The sequence below is a fragment of the Leptosomus discolor genome, chromosome 25, assembly GCF_034619465.1.
Source record: "Leptosomus discolor isolate bLepDis1 chromosome 25, bLepDis1.hap2, whole genome shotgun sequence".
In the NCBI taxonomy this organism is placed as follows: Eukaryota; Metazoa; Chordata; class Aves; order Leptosomiformes; family Leptosomidae; genus Leptosomus; species Leptosomus discolor.
Window position 1 is genome coordinate 2,590,126 of NC_141415.1, and position 13,902 is coordinate 2,604,027.

A 13,902-nucleotide genomic window follows, 5' to 3' on the forward strand; every position below is an offset into this window, starting at 1 on the left:
CCCATACTGTTCACTCCCTCCCTATATTTTTGCCTTTCAATAAGTCCTGAGGAATCCAATAAAGACTCCTGGAGGAATTTGTAGCAACACATTCCTTTTCCATCATCATCTGCACTTTGAGCAAAGCTCTTCTCTTATATATCTCTTCTGACAGAATATGAGACCACAAGTATTTTAAGCTGAGACAAAGAAAGTAGAGGGCTGTAATCCAAACTGACAGCAACATTATTAATCAGAGTAGAAGAGGCTGAGCAGAGCAGATTGCTTAAAGATCTAAGAAATGGCATCATGTTGGGAGGGGGCTCCCAGGTAGTTCTGGGCACCGTGGATGGGCTGCAGAGCTCTCGCCTAGAGGACACCACATCAGTCCCCAAAGGCAATAGTAGGAACAGAGACATAAGACCACCCAGTGTTGAAGCACACCCATTCCCAGCATCTGCTTCAGAGCCTGGTCTGTATGCTGTTGCTTTGATCAGATCGCTGATGCAGGGGAAAATGCGGGGCAGGCACATTTTTCAAAACATCTTAGTAAGATTTTTACCAGTACAGGGCCCTGTTCCTAACAGTGCTCTCCTGGATGTAGTTTTAGGATCTGTGTGTCTTGGTGGTTTCAGTAGCAGGTTGTGCCATCACTGTATCAACGAGGTCTTGATTCAGCTAGAAGGGGAGCTGAGATACACCAAGCTAGATACCTGCATGGTACACTCTGCAGTTAGAAAGGGGATAAACACTGCAGCACTGCAGCTGGAGATGGACTCCCCCTCTACCCTCTATACACCCGTGCACTTTGATAAACCGCATTCCTAAATACTTTTTACAGTTGACAGAGAAATAAGGGGGTTGAGTTCAAGAAATGCCTGCCTCTGCTGGGGACCTAGTCAAGAAGTTCATGTTCAATGGTCTGCACAGTGTTTGCATGAGGATGAGTCCCAACACTGCTATTTAAATAAGCTTGGTTACAATGTAATGCACAGTATTCTTTAAACATGGCTTCTGGTTTTAATTACACGAGATTATTTAGGTCTTCTGCAACTTTCACTGATAATAATTTACACTAGTCCAATCATCAGTATGTTTTGAATGTGGCTATGCCAGGAACAAACCCCTCTATGAACATCCCTATTAAGGAATAATTCCCTTGCATTTGCTTTATCAGTCTCATTTATATTGATTCAGAATGGGCAATAATTATTTTGGATTTTTAAACCAGAACGTATTCTGTCACTACATCAAATGGATCACTCTAGATGCAGAAGGTATCCTTCATACTAGAAAAGAGAACAATATCCTACTTAATTATTCAAAGAGGGAGATGAACAGCAGACATGGAAGGAAGAGACTTCCAAGAACAGATATCTGTTTATTCTAATAGGTAATGGACAATGTGAGTTAGCAGTTTGCAGCTGAATCTAGACAGATAGATGTTATGTCTCAGGTCAGCTTTTCCATCATTTTCTGGGCATCAGTGAAACCAGTCCACAATTCAACAGGACCTTTTCCCCTCCTCCCCATAACTTCTCCAGTAACGCAATTTGCTAAACATCATTGCTAATAACTACAAGTTTCCTAGGCAATTACTTTTGACTTCACAGCTGCAGTTTATTTGACCTAATCATTACAAAAAGATGTAACATCTTGTGTAGAAAACAAAGGGATGGGAAGGAGCTAATTGTTACAGTTGAACATAACTTCACCGGTCTGCAACTCCGGCCTCCTAGAGGGCTGTAGAATTGCTGTATTTCCACTTATTGGTAAAGAATTATTTCAGTCTAGGAGAAGTGAGTCAGTATTCATTTGCTTCTCTCCATATCAAAGAAGAAGTACAGGAGAGTTAAGGAATAGCTTCCAGTCACTACAAACCTCCTTGGTCTCATGCTTTTGAATCTGTGTCTTTCTTTTCTTACGTGTGTTTGCTTTTTAAACAACTGAATTCATCCCTTGGGATTAGCAATGCAGCCAGAGTAGTAACCTGACCAGACACAAGTTTGTAAATGACTGTATGACAGGCTTTATCTTCTCAGGGGTTGCCTTACAGGATCATAAGCATATGACGTGGTGGACGCTGCAGCCAAGCCAGACCAGCCAGAGTTAAACTTTCAAGAGAGACAAGGTTGGAAAATTGTGCCTTATTCACAGGCTGGGGAATTGGCTCACAGCATAGTGACAGTTGATGGATGATGCTCTGAAGGTGGTCTTCTTTCCCAATCAAAATCTCTTCAGTCACTCTGGAAGCTGAGCTGTTTGGAAGTTTACATGAATTCTTATTGAAATGATGGAAAAAACTCAATGGCAATGGAAGATAGCCCAGAAGCAAATGCTCCTATACTGTTCATTACTCTTCTCAAGGTCCAGGATGCTCTTAGATCAAACTGAATTCTACCTCCATACAGATATAGACTGGGACAACATCACTCCGTCATCTGGAATTCAGACTCATACTCCAAAACCTCCTCGGAAATGTGCATGCCCTTGTTTACTAATTTTAATGGCAACTAATATTTGTGTTATGTCAACTTCCGGAGGCCTGGGCATCTTTGTACTGTGCTGCCCAAAACATAATAGTTGAGGGCATGGGCGAGCTGCCCATGGTCACAGACACATCAACAACAGAGCTAGGAAGATGATGTTGGGGTCACGTATCAGAGGAGAGGATGGCTATGCTGCTCTGTCCCCCCAAAAACCTTTGCTTGGATGCCAGGGCCTGAGGGTTGGGGAGGGCGTTGGGTTATCGCTGTAAAAACAACCTAATACGACATGCTGCTGTCTGTCTTGCAGAAATCTCATTTGACCTTGGGCTATGAGCCACAGACTAAACCTCCTGTTCAAACCTGACCCAGCTCTCTCCACAGCCCGAGCGGGAGGAAACGTGAGACCTAACGCTGGCAGCTCTGGTTCCTGATGTGTGTCACCCTCCCCCTTCAGCAATTCCCCCATCCTTTCCGGAGCCAGTGTGGGAGAAGAGCCCTCCATCCTCCACAACACCTGCACAGGCTGTGGCTCTCAGAGCCTCTGGGCACGCAGGGTGAGCCGGAGAGCAGCTCAGCACAGAGGAGGGGAAAACATGTTTAAAGAGATTTTTTGTTTTTAATAAAAGTGTGCTGGTTTCAGGTGACCTCAGGGTGTTTTTGGATAGCAGGGAGGGGATCATTCTCCCCCTCTCCCAAGTCAGTAACACAACAGTCACAACCTGGATCAGTGCAAGCTGCTGATCTTTATTTCTCTGTCTTCCACGCTGCTGGGCTTGTTCAAGCAAACAGGCAAGCAGCTTCTGGCAAACATAGTTGGGAAAGGGTGTCCCACCTCAACTGCACTTGTCTCCTGGCTTCTGCTCTCCCTGTGGGTCACTTATGCCCATAGCTGGGTGGTGCTACAGTTTCTTAGTCATGTTCTTGCTGCTCTTTTTCCTTTCCTCCACTTCCTTCTCTCCATCACTAGACCTGCTGAATTAAGGGAAGGGTAAAAGGATTAAATACCAGGAGAGCTTGAGCTTGCCCCAAAATTGAAAGAGAGGAAAATCAAAACAACATCTGATTTTGGACTATAACTGAGATACATGAAAGGGGACAAATGCCTATTTACATCTTCCAGCTCTCAGGGACCTGGTGACTTTCTGATTGGAACTGGAGTGACTATATGAGCACTCCAACTCACACTCTGCTGACCCTTCTTCTCAGGACAAGCACAAGTCCCAAAAGCTGGAGTGAAGCGCCCTGCAGATGAGTATAGATCATAGTTGTAGTCACACAGGGAGCTGGGAGACCAACAACTGTTCTCCCTTTCTGTATATAATGTCTTTTACCAGCATGGTTGAGCAGCCGATTTACAAGGTATGGCTGGATTTGGCGCTGCTTACCCTGCTAACCTCAGCCATGCCCCCATGCTCCCAAGGTATTTTTGCACTGGAGCTTGCCTGGGGCAGTGCAATGCCATGAATAACTTTCCTACTAAAAGCAAGGAGGGATGGAGAAATGGAAGAGGCGGGTGGGTTTTGGCAAGAACAGCACACAGGGAAAGATAAAGAATCTGGGTTGAATCAGGGATGGGGGAGGGAACAGAAACTGAATAAAAAGCAAAATGATGTAAGGGACATTGGAGGAAAGCCAGCAAACCAGGTCAGGCAGCAGTCAAGAGGAAGGTGGTATTGAGGCAACTACAGGGCATGGATTTGTATCTGTACAACAGGATCAGGCAAGCTTAGGTTCACAGCAGAGCCCTTCCAAGGGCCAACAGGTGACTCAGAAGAATAGCTGATTTAATAGGTAAGAGCTGAATCCAAGAAGACCTCCTTCTGGGGACATTTCAGCAGCACAGTGTTGCCTTGGTCAGCTTCTTCATCCTATTCATACACAGAGTCATGTCACCAGACCTATCAGGGTCAGACAGGAGACCTGCAAAACTCCCAAGAACAGACACCTGGAGCAGTGTGTGTAGCTGGGGCTTTTGGAGGTGATTTGGGGTGGGGGGAAATGTCACAAAGCTGTTAAGCAGAGTTTTGCACAGACGTCTAAAATTTCTCTACGTAAGCAGGGGTCTATCGAGGTGCAAAAGAGTTGAAATGTGAGAACACACATGCCTCTACAAATGGTACTGCACCTGGCACTAAAGCAAATGTCTTATAGCTCAACACATGCTGGGCCTAGGATCTAACATCTAATATCAATTCCCAGCTGCCTGTAGTGATATAGGGAAGCAGCTGGCAGCAGATAGAGCAAAGGTGACAAAATCTAAGTGCGCTGTTGTACATTCAGTTAAAAGTATCCCTGTAGGTAGTGTATCTTGATTCTGCAAGGTCTCTAAAACAGGGCTAGCAGCTGAGCAGTTTGAACACAGTGTTTGGAAGGAACCTTTCCCATGTAGTCTCAGGACTTATTTCTGCATCCAAAATGTTTTACCAGCAGATATTGGCAATATCATCAATACCTGACAGATCCAAGGCATCAACATTTGCAGACATGATAGTCTACTAACCCAGACGAAAAGGAGAAGAATCTCCAAAATTATCTGGAAAACATTTGTGACACTGGGTTAAAAAACAGCAGAGAAATACAAGTTCAGGGGAAAAATATGTACCTTGATAGGAAATGATGAGTAAGTACAGAAAACTAGTTCGCCTCTATCCACAGAAAAAAAACAAAGGTTTCAGAAATGTATATTTTGACAGATAGTTTCTATCCAGTATGGCTGCCAAAATATTTTATCTATAGGCATTAATATTTAAAATGTGCTGTATAACATGGGATGCTAATAGGAATGAGTGGTTGGCTAGGAGCTGTCAGAGACAATACCATCCAACACAGTCAACTCGGGTCTCTAATCAAAGCCTTGGGACAACGTTGGTGCTGGAAGTGAGAGAGTCAGGCTAGGTCCAGAAAAGCCTATAGAAGGTATCATGCCTTTCACATTCCGGAAACCAGTCCTGGCAGACTCTTTCACAAAGCCTTTCAGACAATTGCAAATGAAAGGCGTTAGCAAACACATCACAGATTGCAGAGGCTATTGTCCCAGGCACGGTTATGGGATTTAGAACTACCATAAGCTGGTAAAAAAAAAAGTTAGCAGAGTTCATTTGCCCTAAATTTGTAATGGAGATGGACTGCTCTGGGAGGTGCCTGTTTATTTCCTTTGACTGACTTATATTCGCAGCTTAAGCTTTCAGACATCTAAGGTTAGGTCAGAAATCTCTAAAGCATTCAGTTTCAGAAAACTAGAATCTGAAGCACGCACTTACAAGTATATGCTCAAGAACATGTCCCGAGTCCTGGCTTTGCCATTAGAGTAACCAGAGCACAAAAAGAGGTTTTGGTACAGGTCAGCAAAGGCTCTGTAGGTGGGTGTAGTCAGGCTGGTCTCCAGCCATGGGCTTGCTCCCATCACCCATATGTGTTAGAGCAAATGCTGGCACTGAAGAAGCTAGAGCATTGAGCAGAATTTCAGCATCCAGGTTGATAATGTGAACAGTGGCAAAGCCATGCTTAGGACACACGGCTCACACTTTGCATCTGCCACTGTTGGGGATGTTTGATTTGCACAACAGTTTAGATGCAATTGTGGATGAGAGGGAAAAATTGCTTGGCTGGGAATTGCCAGAGCTACCCAGTGATGGTAATACCCTTAACACGAAACAGGAATATGATTTGTGTTATCTATTAATTGCTTCCATTGAGCTGCTTGCTCCCCAAAAGCAGTGGAACATTGACCATCCTTGATGCTACTTAGAGAAGCAATCTGGCCTAGAAGACACTAATCTGTCAATAAAAGGTATATCCAGCATTTTCTGTATCTGAGACATGACTTGCACACTACCCTGTGCTTTTTGCTTTGGGGCTCCCATTGCTTTCTTGCCTAGTGAGAGCTGTGACTTCAAAGAGCTCCAGGTCTCTGCTGCCTGGGAGAGTGATGGCAGGACTGCCTGGGAGCCATCACAGCATGTCTGCCCCAAACCCAGCATATCTCCAAAAAAAACAGGACGCCTGCTTGGCCCCCAATGGTCCAGCTTTTCTCCATCCAGCAAGGCAGGGGATTTTCAGCATGGCCGCACAAATGAGCGGGCATCCTACTTGCCTTATTTGCCAGAAGCTCTTTCCCATGACATTTTAATCCCACTGCAACAGTAACAAGTGGCATGAGGAGGTTTCATTGCACCCACCCAGCACACATACAACCACTCCACTATGTGTACACTCAATAGGACTGAGAGAAAAAATACCTCACATCACAATTAGCCCAGGAACAGACGATCTCAGGAAAACTACCTGCCTGCTGAGGGCTTGGCTGGCCTCCTGTGTGCCCAGGCTCTCTCCTGCCTGACACTGCCGAGAGAGGATGGCATGTCTCACCATTTTCTGACACTCAGTTCTCCACCAATGCTCCTTTTCTTCTATGACTGTTTCCTCTCTCAGCAAGACTTGAGGTTTCCATTTAGTCCCTGGCCCTGGACCTAACAGCCATTCTGTCTTTTGGTGCTATGAAACAGCTGACAGACAAAAGTAGCCTGTAAGGATATGCTTAAGGTGTCTGGGACAGATTCTGCCTGCGAATGACTTGAAGGAGCACACATGCAAAGCCTGCCTCTCCTCAGCATCTCTTCCTGATCTGTCTGAGGGCTGTTTTCTTGTTGTCTCCGTTCCGTGCTGCTGAGCATCCATAAGAGCATGGTAGCCACTGCTGCTTCATAAGACAGCAGAGCCATACTGGGTAGGAACTCTTACCACACCCTGGCAAGCCTGCCCAAAAAATCCCCTGAGTCAGCACTCTTCGTCCACCGAGGAGGTTAAGTAGATACCACTGCCTCACTGGGGCAGGGGAAGCATTAACTGGGGTCAACTGGGGATGCAAAACAAGCCCCAAGAAAGGGTGAGACCAGCAACTCCCCAAGAAGCCACATGATGCTCATCAGTGAAGAAGGTAAAGAGGCTGATACAGAAGAATTGTGTGGCTCTCCTTGAACTTCCAGGGACAGTGGTTACCCCACTTCGGTAGTGCTGTTTTGGGAGAAGGGAGGGACATTTCTGGGGACACCAGGCTGACCCAAGCCCTGAGCCATGCTGGTGCCTATGACAGACATTCCTAACTTGAGACTGGTGCTAGATATGCTCCCCCTTGCCTCATCCAGTCCCAAGAAAATGTCACTGACCTTGTGAAGCCTGTCCATAGATACGTACTGCTTGCTTTATCTTTCCTGGGAAGGAGATTTTGCATGGACTGCAATACTCTGGTTGACAAGCTAGGCAGACCTTAGGAGACAACAGGGACTGCCAGAAGAGTAGGTTAGGGTAGAGGGTTGGGAGAGGACCCATGAGTGTCTTGAATTATGTATCATCCCCGGTACACTAGCATGCCTTACCCAGGAGAACCCAACTTCTCTGAATGGTGTTTCTGACACAATTTTGGCTCAGTATGTGCCAAGGAGCTGCACAGCTCTGTGTGGACCTTCAAGGATGGGCAACACCGTGCTGCCTTCTAACAGGCCAGAACTGAAACTCAGAAGTTATGTCCAAGAGCTGGTGGGGGAGAAAGAGGGATGGGTTAACAAGATCCCAACCAGAAAGCAAACCACAGTGTGAAGTGGCCCTGTTGTGGCCCACGGTTGGCAGCTCTCGTCCATGCTGGGCCTGGGCAGTTGCATACATTGGCTATGGACTGTGCTGAGCCTTGGACACAGCAGTTAACCACGTTTCCTGTAGGGCTTAGCTTGGCATGTGCATCAGACACAGCCTGTGGCCATGGCCCTTCCTCTGGCCTTGTGTGGTCACTGTAGAGCACCACAATGTGATGAGAAGTCACCATGCTCTGGTCGCCTGGTGCCAGATCAAGGTCTGGGGGAGATACTTGGGATCACCTGGTAAACCCACTCTCAGCCATTGCTCAGGACTGCTGGAGTCAGCAGCTCCCATGTGCCCAAGATGAAGGGCAAGAAGAGCCGCAAGTCTGGGGTCATCACTGCAGCACAAGGCCAGCTCCTTCATCCCTCCCTGCAAAAACTGTGATCTGGTGTTCCTCTACATGTCCACAGGCTTCCCTCAGACAACCACCCTTATCCCCCTAGGAAGAGTCTGAGGAGCACAGGGTACCTTGGAGCCATGTCTTTGAGGCTGAGCAACTTCTACAGCAGCTGCATCAGCTCAGTTGTCAAGTTCCACGAACAGTGACATCCAAACGGCTGACACAGAGGCACCAGCAGCAGAACAGAGCAATCAGGTACATGAGCATCCAGTTTGTTTTGCTGCTATATGCTTTATTAGGAATATGCCACTGACGTGTTCTTGATGAGATTTGGCTCATTAGTGTCACGTCTCCTTGACACAAACATACCTGAGCTCACCCTTACTGTTGGGTGGACAAAAATGGGCATTTCTAGTTATCTTCAGGAGAAGGTGCAGGTAAAGGAGAACTAAAGGGATAATGTCAATGTGTCAATGGAGAAATGGAATTATTCAAAGCTGTTTCCCAGGGATGTTCCTTAAATGTGTACATTCTTAGAAAACAACAGGTATTTATTGACCGACAAGAACACCAGCAGTGCAGACACTAGTGCAATACAAGAAAACACAGACAGATACACACATATGCATGTTATAATCAAAAGGATTATATAAAAATTAGGACAAGGTACAAGTAGGACTGTAATGCAACTTAAAACCCATATCACCATTTTCTTTCTAGAGGACATATAAGAAATATAAATAACATCCATACTTCCTGTCACAAAAATTGTACATCTTGAGGTAGACAAATGTTTTGTTTCCCTTAAAGCACAGCCTTTTTTTACTCAAGTGACATACTGTATTGTCACAAATCTGTCTTCCAGTCTTACACAAAGTATATGAGGGTGTAGAAGTGGCTATTGCACGAGTGGGGTTTGTTACTCTGCTTGTTAGTGTTTCTTGGCTTACATGGCCCTATTTGTTGATCTAACCCCAGCGTTGCACATGGATCCCTGGTTAAGCCTCAAGGAACCACTGGTGTCTACTGGGCAGCCTCCAGATAGGCAATTTCTTTCCAAGCACGTTCAGCTTTTCACTTGGGAATGGTGGGGTCCATCCACACCAGAACTTTATACACTTCAGTAAAACTTTTCTGATGGATCATTATTTCCCTCCTGCAATAAGCATGCTGGATCCACTACTACCAAGCCTAGCACCACAACACACCAGGAAAAGCAATAAAAACTGGACTAGGAAGTACACACATGGACAGGGACTAACCTGTGTCTGCAGAGTAGCCCTCATGTGGGTAGTCAGGTTCCCAGCCAGCTGGGAGTATTAGAGCTATGACTGTTCTCAGGCTACTTGGATTTCAGGTACAGAGGAAAGGATTCATCCTGAATCAAAAAACTACACAGGAAAGCATGTGCAGCTCAGAGTTTTACAATCAATAGCCACGTTGAGGTACATTTGCACTTGGGAAAGAATTTTTTTATAGCTAGGGCATAAGCTTTCGTCTTTGCTGCTGAAAATATTTCCATGCAAAGAGTTAAGTGCGATCACCTTATATCTCCAGCCTCTCATTCTAGTAACTACTTTGCACACATAACCAAAGAGATGGCACATCCACTGGATTTGTGGTACATCAAAAGGTGTGCAGCATAATTAAGAAGCTCATACACACACAAAATGGAGCCCAGGTCTTCACAGCCCATATCTCCAGGAGGTGGCGGAAGAGCTTTGCTCAAGATGGTGCTTGGTCTTTATTCTTGAAGAAAACACAATTCAGGTAAGAATGCCGAATGCCAAACAAACCCAAGTTCTACATCCTGGTCACACAAAGATTCCCATTGCTATTAGCTGAAGTAGATCACATTTCTGAATATCAACCCAATTTACCTGAAGTGTGGGTGATAAAACAGCCCTGGACAACTGAATGAAAAAAAAAAAAGAAAAAAGAAAAAAGAAAAGGAAAACAAGCTATCTGCTTCAAGCAAACTTTTTCACTCCTTTATCCATAGCATCATTTCTAAAAAGGTTAGTATTGAAGGACACAAAAAGGAGTGATATCAGCATTGCCTTGAACTCAAAATATGCTCAAGTCTTTTCCCCAGACTTCATGTGGGGCGTTTAAAATTATTTGTTTCCCATCAGTTTTCATTGTTTGGTTTCCAGACTGAAAGAGAGGCTGTTCTGACTGGCAGGGGGTGAACAGAAAGCTTTTCAGCTGTGACAGGGAAGGGTTGAAATAGGCTTTGAGTTAACCTTGCACAGCAAAGCCAGAGGACATCAGACTTTCTTGTCTAGGCTTGGCTTAACAGCTAACAACCAAAATTTACTTCAGTCAAATGCCAAACCTCCATATTCCACTGAGCCCAAACTCACTCCAAGGATAGCAGAGAATGAACCATCTCTTCCTCAGATCTTCTCCATATTCCCCATTTCTCAAGCAGCTCTGAGCCACAAAGGGCAAGGAGCTTCAGGTGCGTAAGCGTAAGTCGTCTTTGGTACATGAAAAAACAGTACTTAATTTTCCCCTGATATACCTTTTTGTCCAGTTCTTACTCAACAATTCCTGTGTGGTGTTAGGACTTCAAAGCACAACCTCACCTTTCAATTTACTTTGCTTACATTATTCTTTGACTTCAGTAAAGTTCTTGTGAGATCCCCATGGGACTGTGTTAACCCAACACTCAAGACAAAGGGTAGCTCCACCTCATAGCTGCTGGCAGGAAGACTGGACAAAAACACAGTAGGGCATAGACACTGCCAGTTTTAACAGATCACAGCTCAAATGGTAACACAGACCACTGCTAAAAACCTCCATTGCTAGAGTTAATCCCTGCACATTTCACAGCCGCCAGTGTTTTCAGTGGCAAGGGACTTGGTGACACCACCTCGAAAGGATGAATGTCCATACGACGTGGGCTACACATACAAAGAGCAAGATCATTTTGAAGTGCTGCAAAGCAGTATCTAATTCTGTTTTAAAGGCGGCATCTTTGTCTGAAAGAGTTCCGAAGGACCAATTCTGTCAAAAATATCTAAGCTGAAGAGGCTGATAGTTGCCTAAATAAAGATGCCTAATCCCCTTGCCACAAACCTGTCCTTCGGTTTCCAGTGACATCAGTGTTTCAGCTGCAAAGGACACAAATAACTGAAGCTGCAAGTCCTACTAGTCTGACTGTATTCCTCTCTGCCTAAATAATCATCTCACCATCCTTCTGGTCTTGTTTTTGAGTCTGTTGTGCAAAAAACTTAACATGCTTCTGAAATGCATTCACCTACACTCAAAGCATTGCAACATTCAGAGACAGATAAAGGATATTGTTAAAATAACAATTTTTGCTCTGTGGAAGCCAGGCTTGCCTTTCAGATGGGAGAACTACCCTACACATTTGAAATGCTCTTCACAGGAAAATGAAAGGTGTTAGTAACATGTGCTTCCTTCCATGCTCACTGCAGAGCAGGACCAGGTCATTGGAGAAGACTAAAAGACTTACCTACATGTCTGTTCTTGTGAGGTTTTCTCCTCTCTTTTTTTTTACAGTAATAGTACAGAAGAGTGAGTCTGAGCAAGACAAAAAGCTTCACTTTGAAATGAGTGCACCCTGCAGATACCTGGAGGGTACCCCAAAGGGCCCTACAAAGACCAGCCAGGTCCAAGGAGGCTCCTGTTTAGCCTGTAGCCCAGCAGCCACCTCAGGAAAGCTCCAACATCCTGTTACTGGAGTTGCTGGGAAGGGGAGAAAACGGATTTTCAGTTATGTGTGAGATGGATGGTAGATCCTCTCCAACAGGCCCAAGTTGGGTTTGGAGGGCAGAAGTACATCAGAGCTTCACAGACCTGCTCCCAGTGTGCGTTCTGATGGTTTCTACTGCAAGAGTCAAACACAATGCTGCTCAGCAGGGTCACTTGGAGTTCAGTGAACACAAAGCCCTCAAGAGAAGACCTGACACGCAAAGTGACATAAACAGCCTGCTCTTTCAAGAAATGAGAGAGCAGATTCATAACCTCTCACTGAGATCCAGCTGTCAGCAGGTGATACTGACACAGATACCATAACTAAGAGGTTACAGAAGTGTTTTTTGCTTCTTCAAACAACTTCACAAAAAAGCTGTAGACAGAACTGACTAAGCTATTGAAAACCATTCTATCTTGAGTTCTTGCCTGCAGTGGCCTCATGCAAGTCCTGTTCCCAATTTGCACAATGAGTGAATCCAAGCTGCAGTGATGTGTCTGCTGGAACCCCCTTAGTTCACTTCATCAACATTAGGCCAAAATGGAAATCGAAAGAATCAAGACCATCAAGAACACTTTCCACCACCTCGCAGCATCCTACTTACCCTCAGATTATGACATCTGGGTGAGAAGAACGGATTGTGGCATGCCCAGAAATTACTGGCCAGTGGACAACTGAGAAGTGCAGCTTTAATAAAAGCAAGAGGACAGAGTGCTGTCCCCTCCACTTGCTTCCGAAAGAATGGCATCCAGCTGTGCTTCCCTGCTCCTTCCATCGAGTCCCAGTCCCTGTTTAAATGTGAACGCTCCATGCAATGCTATAGGATCCTCAAATAACCCTCCTGTGATGTGATATTCCCTTCCTCTCTGACGACGGACAAACCAGGAGGTCAGTGGGGCAGATGGCTTGGGATCAATAGTGTGGAGTTAGTTCCTTTGTCACTTCACCTACGATGCCAATTTTAACTTACTGGGATGCTTTTTCATTGAGTGCTCAACATTGAGACTCGTGGGAAGATTTCAACTCCAAAAGAGATTAAAAGCAACATGTAAATAATGGTCTGCTCAATATTAAGTACTTGGGTATTTAGGAGCTAAAAAATAATACCACAAATTAACCCCATTTCCAGTATTATGTCTGTCATAAGTACTTTAATTCAGTTCAAGTCAACTTGAGCCAGAAAAAGGATAAAAAGGAATAAGTCCACTAAAAGACGTGTAGCTAGCCAAAGGAAAGGTCTTAGTGGCCTCTAAAGAGCCAGTTAATGGCTAGATCTGCTCTAAGACAGTTCTCTTCCATCCTTTTATGAAGCAGAAAAATAGTTGTAAAAAACAAAAGGGCAACAAGGTCAAGATAGAGTGTGAGCACAGACTCATCACTGCAAAGTAATTGTTGGAAACACATGTAAATGAACAGATGAGCTGCCTGACTTCAGCAGATCCGCACTCAAGAGCTAGAGTACACACGTGAGATTTCACCGCTTTGGTAGGAGAACTTGATCACATTGAAAGCTTGCCCAATTCAGGGTATGGATCAGTCCATCTAGGTAACCCAAATCAGCATCTTCATCCATTACATTGCCAATGAATTTTGATCTGAGCTTAAGGATTTGAGTATTCTTTTCAGCACCAGCCCATCCACACAGGCATTACCAAGACTGAGTAAATACAGCAGCTTTATTATCTCAGGGACTCTCCAGAGCTGCTCCCAGTCCAAACACTCTAACTGCTGCTGCA